Source organism: Chroicocephalus ridibundus, chromosome 8, assembly GCF_963924245.1.
Source record: "Chroicocephalus ridibundus chromosome 8, bChrRid1.1, whole genome shotgun sequence".
NCBI lineage: Eukaryota > Metazoa > Chordata > Aves > Charadriiformes > Laridae > Chroicocephalus > Chroicocephalus ridibundus.
In genome coordinates this window covers 46,255,639-46,272,546 of record NC_086291.1, presented here as the reverse complement: position 1 = coordinate 46,272,546, position 16,908 = coordinate 46,255,639, and positions in this window count along the sequence as shown.

The window sequence follows — 16,908 nt, the reverse complement described above, 5'->3', positions numbered from 1 at the left end:
TACACAAGAAATTTCTGGGAGGTTTCCAAAGTCCATTCATTCCCCAGCCTTCATAGCTACTTAATCCCTTCAAGAAATGCATGCCTTTAGCTGCAGGAGACATCTGAACTAAGAACTACATCATACCTTCAGTCTAGACAATTAATTAAAACACGCAAAGTAATGCACAAACAGCAGGAAAGTTTTTTCTATTATTTAATAGAGAATACATTAATGTATTCAGAAATATTCAGTAAATTACATCTACAAACAAGAGGAATGTATTTAAAATAAATGAGGTTTTGTATTAAAAAAAATTATATGCCTCACACACCCTGCTGAGGATGTATAGTGCACAAATTTTATCAGTTTGGGCCTCCCCCTCTTTAAAAACAAGCCAGATGCCAGCACTGAGTACACTTCCTTCTGTTAAAAGTGTGAAACTTCTCTTTGTTTGAAGACTATGTTTTTTGGTGGAAGCATCACACATGTAGTGGAGCAGAAAATTTGTCTCTCAGCTTTATGTTTTCATCCCGGTTTTGTAGATTCAGTCAGATGCTAAGCATCTTCTGAATATCGTTCGCAAATATGCTGGTAAAACCACAAGGATTTACCAGTTGCATATCAGGGATTTCAAAGCTTCTTTAAGTTTAATCCTGCATAAATGAAGTCATTAAGTTGCAGCGTTGGTCACTGGTATTAGACACACAATGACAATCCAGAAACCAAATTAGAAACAAAGGAGGCAATTAACACAATTAAGAAAGAGGAGGGCCTGGAAGAGGGAGAGAAGGAAACAAAAGGTAAGAAGCTCTAGTCATTATGGGTGCCACTCTAGACTGAATTTTTGTATTAGGGTTTAATAAAGCCATAGTTTAGATTAACTAGATACATAGTATAGACCCATCATGTACATCATATACTATATAACCATATAAATACACATGCGTTCATGCTATGCATATCTTATAAGTTACGGTAGTCCCTAACAATACTCATAGTCAATGGCCAATCCCTACCCATGCAGGGCACCTCTGCATCTCCAATGCTCTAACAGCAGGCAAGGCTCCCCCTCAGCAGGCCCCTCTGCTACACTGCCTCTCCTTCCATGTAAACATACCACCCGCAGCGCCTGGCAAAGGGAGATGCTACAGCACATGAAGTCAGATACAAGTGTCTTTTCTTGGTCTTCTGGTTCAGGCAAGCTGAGAGGCAACATACACTTCCAGCCAAGTTCTTGATTTAATGCAAGTAATTCTGTGGTGCTTTATAAACAATAGTTGTCAGTGGCACAGCTGTAGAAAATTAAATTGATCCCATCTCTTAGTGAGCAGTACACATGATTTATGTTCTAATATAAAGATTAAGTCCCATTCTTATTTAATCAGGATTTGTCTTCTAAAGTGATTGATAAACTTGTCAACTTACTGCTGTTGATTATATACTTGAAGGACTGGTTGGATAACTTTAACGTAATGCAATTAAGTACATTTTGAAGAATTTGCGCTGATTCAGCCTAAAGTCATGCTAGAGACTTTTAGCAAAGGGTTGGCCTTTTTCTGCCCCAAGAGCAGGTAAAAGGGAAGAATGGGTTTTTTCACTCTTTGAAATCAAAAGTGAAAGAACAACCACCACCTACTTCAGAGCACTTCAGAATGTAATACAGCCCCTTCTAAGTGAAATACTACTCTAGCATTCCTAGCAAACCCCTACCTTATAGAAATGATTCATTAAATTTAAGTGGCATGTTTTCTTATTTTGAGCATTCATTTCAAAACTTTAAAAATGCCTTGTCAGATCAGCCCTAGACACTACCTATTAAAATGTTAAGTTACACTTGATGAAATATAATTATACCACTTTTGACATCTTTATGTAGCACACACGTTTAAGTCATATTTTCCTGAATTTATTTTTCTTTAATATAAGAATAAGTTTAAGTTTTAAATCTTTAAAGAAACAATAACACGTCAAGCCAAAATTTAATTTGAAAATTGCCTACAGAAAACCACACTTAAATCTATTTTTAAGGCTCTCAGCCTAACTAAATACACTTCGAAATGGCCTCTCATCCCAAGACTAATGACATTGCTTCAAAACAAAGCAGAAAATATCACTAGTCTGGCTGGCAACTATTTATGCAAAATATCCAATGCATTCCATTAATAACATACAATTGAGGCACATCATTCTGGGAAAATATTGTTTGTAGATTGATTGATAAATCAATAGACTGATAGATAAATAACCTATTGACCACTTGCTACTTCTAGAATCTGAAGAACACATTGTAAGTTTAAAGAATGGAAGAAAGCTGCCAGTCTCTCGATCAGTATAAGTCACCAAAATAAAAAGCTCTTCTTGAAGATGCAAATATTTATAGAGGTATAAGTAGACTTTCCAGTAACACTTGAATAGGATATAGTCAAAGTTTACTGAAAGGTCATTGTTATTTCCTGTCACATCCATACGTCTTCACGGGAAAGACTAGTAGTCACTGCATCACAACAACAAAGATTACTGAAGCTAAATAAAATATTGTGTCTAATTGTACGTATGTGTTCACAAATACCCTGTCACAAAAGCTAACAAATTAAAATTACAATCATCTTAATATACACATGCCCAATCTAGTACTAATGCCTTATTCCAGCACATTCATTAACACACAGCTTATAATTGCTTCCATCCTTTTACAGCTGGAACGACCAATGAAAAAAAAAAGTTTGAGCACCTCCTTTCTTGTGTGATGTAGCTTGGTGGACATTTCCAACCGGGAGCACAGACGAACCAGAACTTTTCCATTAAGAAGTATCTTGAGGTAGCGAGGAATACCCACTGTTGTTCTGAAGGACTACAAACAACTCAAGGAGAGGTGGGAAACTTATTAAGATATCTTCAAGACTCATACAGCTCAGGTGATTTCCCTTGCACCCCTCAGCTGGTGTCAATCAATCTAGCTTGGATTCACTTCACAATATGACTAATTCCTTAAGTTTAGCTCTCAAATATAACAAAAATTTCAGTATTGGTAACAAAACACGTTGTGACCCAGTAGTAACAGACCAATTCCTCTCTTATATCAATGGCCAAATACCACTTCATAACTTCCCTGCAAGATTAAACAGTCCTGTTTCCTATGGAAAATAAAAGCTAATTAGTCTTCCCATTTTACATATAAAATCCTGCTTTCCCTACTCGGCTCTCTGCAATTTTGCTTTCTTTCAGTTGAACCTTCAGGGGTTTTCTCCTCATTAATTACAAGAGATACATACAGGCTCATCTATTCTTTGCTAAAATGAGGCTATCCTTTACAACAGAGCTCCCTGGAGCCACCCAGGAAGTGGATTAGGTCTGTAATTTGCAGGAATTTCCGTATATCTTTCTTTTATTGCACAGCTTCCTAGCTACATATTGCAGTTAATGCCCCATGTAAATCTATTCCTTGAGATTTCAGCTTGGCAGGCTTATAAAAACACATGATCTTGTGCTATATTGAGGGGAGGGTGAAGGAAATCAGCATTTTATGCTGGAAGACCAATTACAACTTTCTGTATTGGATTCTGTCAGCTTCTACTGAGAAACAAAACATTTCTTCCAAGAAGTACTTCCAAATCTTGACCACAGCAGCTACTCTGCTGTCACACTAAATTAAAAGTTACACTTCTATTTACACTTCAACATAGTGGTATTTGCATTTATTTGCCCTAAATCCCATTTGTTGCATTTTCTACACTTTTTTTGGATAACTGTATTTCATTAGAAAGAATATTTTCATGACGTTGTTGCTAAAAGTAAAAAAGTAAGTGCACAGACCCAGAGCAAAGTAAATTACAAAAGCAGAATTTCCACCTTCAAATAAACTAGAGGGGATGAAAGAATTGGATAGGTAGCTATCACTGCAACTTGTGAATTATTACAGACCTTGACTTTCTCATCCATGTGCACTAAGCCACGAGCCCCGCAGTAAACAGGAGCGCTGAAAGCTGCTGCAGTTTGCGCTTGATGAAATACTTGACGGACAATATAACCCACTCCACCTGCAGCTCCTCTGGATAGATCAGGAGTAAACAGAGATTTCTGCACAAACAGCACCTAAAATCTCTTCTCTCCACTGTTTATTTAAAGCAAAACTTTGACCAAGATATATAGGTATATGTCATTACTCCACTTTACCTGCACCATCATACATACCTTACGTTTCTGCTCTCAGTGTCCTGTCAAGGTAGGTGCCCAATAACCACTCCCAATATTAAAGATTTTGCTCTTTGAACAAGCAAATGAAAAACAAACAAACAAACAAAAAACTACTAACAAAGAGCCCAGAAGCTTAGACCATGCTTCAATACAGAGTGCAGGAGGGTAATGGTGCCAGTAGTCAGCAAGAATGTAAAATCAAAAGAGAGAACTGAAAAATGTGAATTAAGATTGAAGACTGGGAATGCAAAGGGCAAGTTTGTAGAAGTGGAGGCCCTGGGGTGGAAGAAATTAAGGATCTTGAGGCAGTAAATAAAAGGGTTGACAGGAGGTTTTGTGCTGGGGAGAGCTAGAACAGAAAGGGATTGGGTTCTTGGAAAACAGAATCTGGTAGGGGACACTGAACAGGTTAATTCTGCTGTTTGGGGTGTGCTGCTGGGAACTGAAGATCGTGTGCCTGAGGCTCAGGAACGGGTTGTAAGGGTCCAAGAACTCCCAAGCAGTCAATAAGGGGAACACAAGCAGATCATCTGCAAAATACCAGAGGGTATTTGAGGCAGCAGGGATAAACAGATTCAGCACCCTCACTACTAAGTGTTCCCTGACCCTATCATTCCCCTCTATGGAAAACCCACTTCCAGCATGGTTTTTCTCTTATTTAGCTGTTAAAAATACAATGACAAGCAGGGAAAAAAATCCATGGCCTTTACAGTCATGCAATCTCTGACATAAGAATGTGTAAGTAACCCACAGGTCAGACACAGGCCAGCTTCCTTACCCTGCTTTAACACAGGCAAAACAGATTAACTAGGAAACACTGCAGTGTTAATCAGGAAACAGCAGTTGCTGCAGCCCTTGTAAAGTTGCTGTTCCCACTGTCACTGCTCAAAAAATTCCTCCCATAAACATACAGGGAATTTGGTAACCTCGTGGTAAGTATTAATCTACAAAGACTGTGTTATGGCTTCCAGTCTAGGTGAACAAACATACGTCTGTTTTGTTGTTCTTTTTATTTCAGCTCCCAACACTGGACATTTCTGTTCAGCTTGGATTTCCAGGATATCTGAGCCTCATCAGCATCTCTGTGCCTTTGGGGCCTACATAAAATGTCCGAGTTCTTTGCTAAGGTCTTTTGAGGTGCGGAACAAGCATCTAGATACCACAGATATTTCTTCACTGAGCACTTTTAGCTAAGAGCGGCAAACGTAGGTCACTCCGCACTAGAGCTCAGAAGGTGGTTTCATTTCTTTATTTCCATAAAATCAAGATCTACAAAGGCCACCTGCAGACTTGCTTTCAATGTATTTTTCTCAAATGTGCTGGACCTTGTGACTACAAGCACCAAAATCTCTCCAAAGTTTGCGTTCAATTTACACAACAACATTTAATTGTAACTAAAAAAAAAAAAAACATCTTTACTGTCAGAATGTTTACTGGGCTTTTTTTGGCCATAACAGGTGTTTTAGGATCTATGCTTTTAACAGTGTTGTTACACAAATGGGAAAGTGTTTATAAAGACTCTACTTGAAGGTGGTGACTGTTAGCACAAAAACTACCACTCAAGTTACAAACATTGTCGCGGAAATCTGTGACAACTAGAAAAAGCAAGAGAGAGGAAACTCCTAGAAAAAAAAATATAGGAATCCAGAAGTAGGGCTAGTATTAAACTCAGTTTCCATGGACATCTTTTTGCACCTGTAAATTTAAGAACATTATACCAGGAGATTGCTAGTGAGGCTATAGCCAGAAATAAAATTACTCCCTATTACGTTCAGACTCAAGAGGGCAGGTAATAAAGAGGTGGCACATCACCACTTCTCTCCCCCATTAACTTCTGTTTAACTGCTTCATGAAGTAATTTCTGAACGTAAATTTAAAACTTCCATATATGGTGTCTTTTTATTATCCATACAGAAAATGCATACCAAGATAAGACAATTTAAAACGAACGCCTCTTAAGTGGATTCCTCATTAAAACATCAGTGGGAGATTTTGGGGGTTTTCCAAAAAAAATTGTTGATTCTTTCCACTCCTGTTAAAAGCATAACAGAGGCTAGAAAGAGGGAGGGTCTGATTATTACTGTAGCTCTCCTGATTCATTTCATACAAACGAATGGAAAAGGAGACTATGATGAACTCTGTGTGTCAATACATTGATAATCCATACGAATTCAGAGAGTGAAAGAAGAATTCCTGGCAAATAAGTGGGACAAGAGTAGCTTTTCTGGTGAACTGTCAGTATGGAACAGATGTTTTATAGACTTAGCAGACATAATGTGTTCAGGTAAGATAATATCTCCTTTTCATTGCACGACTGAAACTGTCTTCAGCTGAGCTACTTTTGATTTACACTGAAGCATAACGGGAGCATCTGGTGATCTTAGCTGATGTTCCACTGTGTATGCTGCTTACTACTAACACCGGGTAAATATTAATCATCTCTCACAGACCTCAGTCAAATGGCTTACCATGAAACAGCGGCTTGCAAGTGTTTCTTCATATTCTCCTCCTCAGATACATCCCCTCCAGCCTCTGCCTCTCCAGGCATTATGTACAAAGAATGAGGCACGAGACAAACGTTCTCTATGAAATCTTCTATAGCCATGGCCATTTAAACAAAAATTTACAAATTTTTGCAATCAAACTTGACACAAAATTTTCAGAGTTCTCCCTCCCAACTGACAAGAAGACATAAAGAAGAAGATATGAAGAAGAAACAAAAAAATTTATTAAACGATCCTCCCTATGTTACCTACACCAGATAACTCTGGCATCGGTTCATACTGAGGGATTATACTTCTTTTCCGAAGGAACTGCGCTGTGCATGGTTGGCCTTGATTTGTTACTATGGAGGGTACCCTGATGTGGCAGTGTGCTCTCCCCTTTCCCCCCCCCGGCTCCTGCTCAAGCCATGGTCATCAGCGGGAGTCGTTATGAGTTACGCTTGAACTATGGGGGGTGATGGCCGGTAACACAGTCAAAACACTGTCTGGAGTGGGGACCTAGGTATCTTGTTCCCATGCGAATATGACTAAAGGTCAATTACGTTACTCTATAAATAGTGGACAGTCCAAGAGCCCTTTGAGCTCTCCTGCACGGCAGTGGGCTGCACGACAGGATCTCCCCTTGAGTGGGGACGCTCGCTTAAGGTTCTTCTCCTTGAGGTTGAGAGATTCCTTGCCGCAACAGATTCTCGGTAAGCGACTAAGAGCATGCTAAACTTTGAAATCTTAGCTAAGTGATATAAAGGATTGATTGCGCATATATAATCCTTTAGACATAAACCACTGACCAAGTCTGGGACTAGGATTGGATCCAGACGCACCCAGACTCCTCTCTGAGAAGGAGTTTAGAAAGCAAGGGGGTCCTTTCTGAACCTTGGGACTCAACAGGAGGGTCTGCCTGACAGCTTGTCTGACCCTGGCCTCTATGCAGTAAATAATCAAGTGTACCCTGGCATCAAATCTCGTAAAACACTGTCGCATTCACTACTAACTTTGTTAAATCACTGTTTTATGTTAATAAATATTTCACCACTACTCTCTTACGAGTGAGGTTAATCACTCCACCCGTGACACCTGAGCAGTCACACTACTATTTAAAAGCCAAATTCACAAGGTTTGGGGCTCCAGAACGAGTGCCTGCCTCCCACAGTGAAGGTGTGCTGCAGAGGCACGTGTTCTGCTACTGCTATAAGCTATGGCTAACATTGGTACCCCCACTTTCTGAACTGACACAGAACGTTTTGTATGAAAAATTCTTCTCCCTCCCCCCAGTTCCTGTCAGCAATTTTAAGTAAATCAAATTCAATCATAATAGCTGCATTAGAGTCACTGATGAATACCAAAAAAAAGTATTTTAATTTTCCAGAGATGTTTGGCATGTTGTTAGGAATAGGAAGATTTTCTTTAAAAAAAAAAAATCAATGGTTGCTAATAATGTAGATGATAATGTGAAATGTGAAGATTAGTAAAGTTTCAAAGCCAAGCTCAAAATAAAGAGGATTTATATTATCTGGGGACCCTGATCTCATAGTTAGTATTGGCAAATGCAAAATCTTCCTTGATATCTATTTGGCAAAACAAAAAGGCCAAGGCAGCTGTGAGTCCTAAGCCAAAAGAATTGTCGGGAAAACAAAACCTGAAGTAGTTGTACATTTCATTCTATGTGTGTCTCAAAACAAAAACAACAACAACAGCCCAAATCACAAGCCACTTAAGTTCACAGAAGAGATGGATGTTTATGGACCTTATCTTATATATAATTAAGACAATTAGAGATTTGCATACTCTTTACCAGCAACCTTTTTTTGTTCTTTACTTGCCTTTGATTTTGCCAATCTAGATGACCCCAGATTGTCCCTTATGCTGAATCTCAAGGTCTTTCTGGGCAATAACCTGAACCCAAAGGGTCAGAAAAGTAAAATTATTTTCTAAGGTCGTTTACACAGGAAAATGCAGCAAATGTTTGATGTCCTTCTTACGGTTTGACCGCTTTCAACCAGCTGTGAAAAGATTTGATGTTAACCTGAGAGCAGGTATGACAGAAGCTGAGAACGGTGACTTGCTAGTGACGCAAGACAAGTTCTTGTTTGATTGTAAGCAACTCTTTTCCCTTCCTAGTCTAAAGTCTGTTTACTTCTAGCTGACAAATACAAGTCCTTGTATGCTTCTGGAACAAAAACCTGAAGCTATTAGCTATTGGAACAAGTATTCTGGATACTCAGTTCAAATTTTTGTAGGTGATTAGAGTGAAAAGTAGGTAGTATATAAATGTAAAACAAAGGCAGATGGACTGCTGAGAATTAATGATGAGTAGAGCTGCTTAATGATGAACTCATGCTAAGTTATAGTCAGGACAACAATTGATTCCTCTCAGGTTGTTCTCTGAAGGCTCTATCTATCAAACGCAGCCTCTCCAAGCTACTTGACAAAACCACTTGTGGCATAAAGATTTTCTTTCATGTTTATCACTGAGAAACTAATTGATCACTTGACAAAATACTACTGGCTGTTATTCCACCTTCAAGTATTTAATGGATCAAAACTTGTCTATGTTGACCAGTATGACCTTTACCTTGTGTGCATGTGATCTGTGCTGAAACAGGTTTATAAATGTCAGCACTTATTCCTGCTTAAAATCAAAGATGTTCAAGTTATTTTAGAAATTATCTGTCTCTAAATGAAACACGCACTAATGCCTAAGACATGCAGGCATGTCTTTTATTTATTATTACTATATTACTATACTATAAAATGACAACGACTCTAGATTATTCAACCTACTACTGAAGTTTAAAAAAAAAATGTATTGCAGTAGGAATCCAGTTTAATATTCTATATGCAAACTTCCAAAACGTTATAACTTCCTTCCTGTCAGCACATCTCTGCTTATTCCCTTTGCAAGGGAGTCTTTATTATAAATATTTTCCTGTGTTTATCATCAGAAAAATAAACAATGTCTAAAAACTATCCCCCTAACTAAATTGTAAGAATATTTTCCCTGTATGAAAATAGGCAATGCATCGAGTTCTGAATGACTCCCAAGTGCTATTAGTTTCAAGAAATACATTTAGGACATACTACAATACCTGAGGTAAGTCAGTCGACTACATCTTGAGGAAGGACTGTTGGGCTTGCCTGTGGGACCTGCACAATTCATGGGAGCCCAGGGACATACTGCTGTGGCTTCACTGCTTCAGGAAACTGAGCTAGGGGGTCTGCATGACCTGCATGGCATCAGGTAGGCAGACCAGCTCACTCAGAGCCAAGGGGGATTCCACAGCATGCCTTTTGACTTCTACGTGCAATGCAGGATGCAAGACAATATGGACGCACTCTTAACCTGCTTATGCTTCAAGAGGAAAAGTCAACTCTGCATTCTTCTTTTTGGCGTAGTTACTAAGAGATCACCCTTGATTTGAATCTACACACTCAGATTTCACTCACCTAAGAAAGAAGCAACTCACACTTAGCAAAACCAGCTAAGCCTTATGATTAACGTGAGGAAAAGATGTTTTTACCAGGTTTTCAATTTTCTTCTAACTCATTTTTCTCTAGGCAAAGAACAGTTGTTTTGAACAGTGAGATCTGGCAGACAGTTAACCTTTATTTCAGAGAGACAAATTACTTTTTCATCACAGGTTATCAAATCAGCAATTCAGCTCCATAGTGGAAAATTTTATCAGGACAGGAAGAGGATTTAACTGAAAACGGATTGGCTCAAGATAAGATATGCCTGCTTCTGCAAGGAAGAATACCAGAGTTTTTCAGGGTACTCCAAAATGAAGAATGGGAGCAGGCAAATTAAAGGAGGTAGAATGGCTTGAACTGCCACAAATCTTTTCCTGTAATCTCTTAAAATAGGGAATGAAGCCTGTCTATTGTGGATTAGGTAACACAAACCTTGTCTCCACGCAGGCTTCTTTCACTGCTTCACCTTCCATAATAGCAAAAACAAAAAAGCAAAGCAAAATAGCAAAAATTGTTTTCTATAATTATCAGGGGGGGACTGACAAAAGCATATGTTAAGCACAAAACACTTGAAACTAAACTTTGGTGTGCTAAAAAGAGACATGAGCAAATACTTCAAAGCCTGTACCGGGACACCCAAGATTCAGATTTATCATTAGTTCCAATTGCCTACATGTTCCAACACAGCAACACTTAATACAAACCAGATTGCCCAGTTTACAATTAGTTTGAGTAAATCTGCACGGCCTGCTGCTCCATCCTCACCTAGCTTTTCAGTGTTCTCCCACCGTGCCTGAAAAGTAAACATGGCCAAGTCCTTCCCTAAAGAACATTTGTTTCTCAGGCTCAGAAGTTTCCAACTCTCCCAACACCCACTCAACTTAAACTGCAATAAGCAAAGCCACACAGTTACGAGGAGAACAGTAAAAATATAAACCTACCCAAATGGCAGCAAACTTTTCTGTGGATAAAGGACGGACAGTTTTCCTCCCACTTGCATGTCCCTGCTTTTCAATGCACAGCCTGCAAGTTTCTCGAGCTTCAAAAATTACAGCCTGATCTTTTGCTGCCACAATGCAGCTGGCTCCAGGTTTATGACTCAACCTTCACCTCTCCATTCATCTGTCCCAAACTTAATACACCTGCTTAGCTTCACACTTAAGCAATCTCATGAAGATGCACTTGAAAAGGGGTGTCCATATTATGCTGTAAGAACTTGGGCCCTGCTTTTCATCACATTTATGCTACATCTTGACAAGAAGAGTTCATCTGCCTGTTTATTTTTAAGGATTTTAAAATATTTTTTTTCTAGGTGTTATAGGTAAAGTACAATTTTAGTAGTATAATATTGTCCTGGTTGACTACTCAGTATTAATATCTGAGCACTGTAGCACCAATTATCACTATGGAAGAGCTGTATTTACATTTCACTGTATTGTTTCCTCCCCAGGAAGACTGTGAAATAGATACCACATTATTGTCCTGGGGTACAGAGAGTATGCAATCATAATGAACTAACTTTTACATCTTTCACTAAAGTAAACTGGAATTCTCAGGAGTATTAACGTTCACAGCTGAATATAGTTTCCTCCCTGTTAAAAACAAACTCCTGATGTTGTAGAAATGTAAATTAAAAAAAATTATTCTAGAATAAGTTGTGTTTTATTACTTCCTGATTTCCAGTGCAGTTGCTGCTCTTGACTACCATCCTTAATACACCTTGAGGCTAAAGTGAAGTCAGCTGATTCCCCTGAGTTCTCAAGACAAACACCATTTGGGGAATGAGAATAAATAGCTCTGAGAATCTTGAATTATTGAAACAAAGTTACAGCTGAAACATTTCTTCCCAGCTTCTGTTTTTCCTCTTCAGACTTTTCTTGCGATGGAAAAGGCTATTCTGACCCTTACTCCACATAAAACCAGGCAAATGCCTTTTGCTTTGCCCAGCCCACAAGCAGCTGCCATGCAAAGAGAAGGAGCGGAGCTGGACCCACACCATCTCCTCCTTGTGATTACGTCCTGGCAGAGCTGGGACAAGCTGTCACCAGCAGAGCTCTCCAGGAAAGGGATTCTCAAAACTGCATTGGAACATGGGGCCCTATGGAATACACTGAAAGCCAACATGGCTTAGAACAGGTTCAAGACTACACATTTGCAATCCTGCTGCAGACTTCAGGACATGTTGCAGCTCGAAAGGAAACAATTTATAAATAACACTACGCTGAGGAAAAGGAAACTGCAAGAAGTCGGTTAAGGATGTCATTTTTACCAACACAGGTGGGGAGCAAGGGAAACTAGTTATGTCAAGAAAAGCACATTATTCTCTTTTCATGAAAGTCTTCACGCTATGAATTTTCTCTGTGCTGAAAGGGACGATGAGGCCTTGCCTAAAGTAATAGTACTGTAGATAAGCATGAAAAGAAAACTGATTATAGGTCAGATGCTGAAGAAGATGATGAGAACAGGAACAAAGGAGCAATGACATGCTGTTACCATGAACACCACAGATATTATTTTGCTCATTAATTGCTCATTACATCCCATTAAAGTAGCTGTTGCTTCAAATTATGGCAGTGCTCCTGCAGAAAGAAGCATAAAGCAAAATTGTGATTCACTAAGTGTAACAATGAAAAGTGTTTTAACAATTTAAAAGCAGTAGTGCTCTGCGTTAGGCTTTGCTGAGTCCTCGGTAGGAGGGCAACTGTCAGAATTCCAAGCAACTTCTCAAACTTTGCTCTCACCAAGCAGAACAGTATAATTCTTTCAAAGGAGAATAAAAAAGCACTTTGCAAATATCAGTGATTTAGGCCTCAGAACAACTTTGAAATAAAGAAGTAGTATCATCTCTCTGATGAGAAGGCATGTTTTCTGAGTCATAAGTCAGTTTAACACTCCTTTTGCTGCTCATCACAAAGGCACTGTTCTACAGCTGACAAAAAAACATTGGTCTCACCTCATCTCTCTGGTTTCCAAGCAAACCTGTGCAATATATAAAGCCTGTGACCTAACTCTAGAGAAACAGGGATGCATGAGCACAGCAGTACAGTACCCAGCAGCCTAGGTATGACTGGGGAAGGGGGAGGATATGGGGAAATAAGTAGTGAAAATAAGTAACCAGTCTTCCAGCAAACTGAGAAAATAAAACCATGAGATACAATAATGCCATGAAAGAGATACAATAAAGCAATAAAAGAAGAAACTAATTGTAAGTTATAACCCAGAATTGGTTTATTGCATGATTTTAATTGTTTTGTTTAATGATTTCCAGTAATGCTATCAAATATTTAAGAAAAACTTACTCATGTATCCTTGAATCTTGTCCAGTAACAAAGTGATCCCAGAGCAACGTGATGCATGTGCAATCCTGCTTTCCTTCAGGAGTAATAAATCAATAAGCATTTGACCTGGAAAGGTCTCAGAGTGCCTTCATCAATAGTGAGTTTACACCTTACTCAAGCCAAGCCAAAATTTCAAATAGCCTCCTATCCTAAGGGTCTTTAAAAAGGTAGAGCAACCCAGTAGTTAACAGGACAGGAATTAGAACCACCTCAGGTGACACAGACTAAACCATGCAAGTGCAGCAAATCACCACATGAAAAAGCAAGTCACCAGGTGTACAAATGGCAATTAAATTCATAAGTACAAAAAAGAAAAAAGCTGGAGAAATACCCCAACAGTTCCTAACACGCAAAAGAAACAACATGTTTCATTTTATCTGTTACCTCTTCAGTCCCTCCTTCCTTTCGTATGTCCTTTGTGAGTTAAAAAAAAAAAAAGGTCTTTTTGTCACATACATTGTAACATACAGTGTAAGATCTAGATCCATAAACAAATCACATAAGAACAGCAACAAATCACCTGTGACAAGCTCAGTCTAGAACCAGGTCTCTCAAGCCTATTACAACAACATAACACCTCCACTCTAGAGAAAAAACTCAAGAGAGATTAAAAAAGAAAAAAAAAATCTATTAATTCAAAAGATAAGACTAATGATATTGGGAGAATACCATTTCTCAACAAAATATGTAGTGTTTTGTTAAGAAAGAGGAGCACGTCAAAAATAGGTTGCTAAGGATTACTTTCCAGAATGGCAACAAGGCCAAATGTGACCTCTCAAAGCTGCCTCATACATTGTCCTGGCAACAACAACACCACCTTTCCCAGCCTTCCAAAAAAGCAAGCTACCAGAGAACAAAGAACAATTCTGCAGGAGTACATCACACTGGTCAGTGCCACTGCGAGGCAGAAAAACATTTCCACTCCTCATTTGCTCCCCTTCTCCACAGCAAGCGGGGCGGGGGGGGTGCAATAAATGCACTTCAGCAGGTATTCCTGGACCTAAGGCCAAATGCAGAGACATAGAAAGGAACTAAAAAGATGTTGGATTCCTAGTATCTAAGACATTGCAGTCCTCTGACTGTTAGAACCTAACATAAGAAGAGAAGCAGCAAAGTGAAACCAAAATTATTACATTAGTGCAGCCTATTAAAAAAAAAATGCATTAAGAGAATTGCACCCTTAAAGTAACCTATTTGCAGACTGCAGTTCATTTATTCATACATCAGGGAAGTGAAAATGCATCGTGCCAATAGGTAACAACGGAAATGAGAAAATGCATTCAACACAGAAAAGCACTACATGAAACCAATCACTAGAGTAAACTTTCGGGGGTAAACTCATAATCTTGCACTTTATTCCTTATATGATCACCACACTTTTACTGAATCCACTAATTAATTAAGCATAGATTTATTGTGAAGGATGGGGAACTTTATCACCCCAGTCAAAGTCCACAGTCCCAGCCATGCAGCTGCACAGCCTGCCACCCACTGTGGTCTTTAGGATACCTTTTCTTAGACCTCACCCAGCTTCCCAGCTCTCCCATGATGCAAATTTTATTGCTGGAAAAAAGAAATGCATCATAGTGTTCACATGATCTGTAAGAGCTTGCTGTTTGGTTTCTAAGCATATCTTCCCCCAGTCTGTGGCAGATCTGCTGAAGGGCCACTGCTTCCTACTGCAGCCTGTTAACAGTCACAGCTCTTCAGTTTGGTGGGAAAGGTCCGGCCAAGCCTGGAAGCCCAAATCCTTCAAGCGGTCCTGGTAAAAAAGCAACTCCTTAGCTGCGACTGTTTGCAAATCACCCTCCATAGCACCCCCATTCAAACTGTAGCTTCAATTACTTTTTTTAATGTAGAAAATACACTTTCAAGTAGCATATCAATTAATTATAAACAGTAATTTTACCATGTATACCATCATATTGTCTTACACTTTTCCTATTAAATCTACTGAAATTCTGAGATAGGCTACACAGCACAAGGCTAGGGTCACATTCTGATTTGAATTTAGGCCATTGTCTTTTTTAAGTGGCCCTTATAATGAATTTATTTATAAACTTACATATATCCTAAACTGAGCAGTTTTTGTTTTAAATAATAAACCTTACAGGAAGTGAATCCAAATTTTGCTGCAAGAGGTGGATGTATTTGTACGATACATTACATGAGACGCCAGCTCAGAGAGGCAGGTGGCCCTCTCTCAACCTGGAATTATATATAGCATCCATTACTGACATGGAGAGAAGCACAAATGAATCACCAATCACCAGAAAAATTTATAGCAGGAAAACACCTGCCTTCCCACCTGTTTCTTTGCATCCCTTTGTGCAATTAACATGTGAGCTTTGATTTAAATAGCTGTATGTTAAAATCCATAGACTAGAAGTAAGGACTTGTTCAATAGGATAAGAAGTAGGAAACAACTGAAAACAGCAGCAGCCCCTTGAGTCGGTTCTGAGACAGCTTTTTCTTATCCAAACCCAAAGTTATTTTAAAACCTGAGGTTCCTTCCAATCTGAATTATTCTGTGATTTGTGTGGTTACTCAAAACGCAGGTGACCTTCACCTGCATTGCTGAAGAAAAAACACCTTTCTTCCCCCCCCAGTCATAAATTCTATGACCATTTGGGAAAAGTACAGAAGACACATACAGTAGGTGTAGAATTGTTTTTAAATAAGTGGAAATTGTACAATTTTAGAGTATTATCTTCAGCACATCAGTGCTCCATTTCTGGGACAAGGAAGCCAAAAGTCAAGAAAGATGTGAATAAACACTTAAAATATCAAAGATCTTAAAACTCTACACGTAAAATGCATTCAGCTATTTTAAAATAAGTGATTTGAAATTACAGATTTTTTCTTTCTTCTTCAACCTGTAATTTCAGTCTATGGGACATAGCTTTTACCAAAACCACTCAGGAATTTGGGCAGTGTAATAATAAGCAACTTTTCATCTTCAAGAATGAAAAATGACTCCTAAATTTGCCACCTACTTCATCTGCAACCAAAGGAGAACATACAGGCAGAGCAGAGTCACTGCTTTTACTTTCTAATTAATCTCACAACTCTCCTGACTTTGTCCTTTATTTAGATCATTACTTCTCTAACTATAGAAACATCATTGTCCATATATTTTATAACAGGGTACTTGAATATAGGACAGTAGGCACAGGTGGTTCTTTAAAATATGGTCACAACAAAAGGAATCTCCACATAATTTTCTATAAAACTTCAGGTAGACACTACAAAAGAGTTTAGGAATGATAGATTTGCAGAGTAGCAGAAAATAGCAACAATATTGCATACACTAAATAAATCTTTCTCAACGTCAACGGCCACTCTTTTGCCATGAACATCAAAACTGCATATTTGGCATACATAATTTGAAATGAGAGATTAGCTCTTCCAGTTCTTTCCAG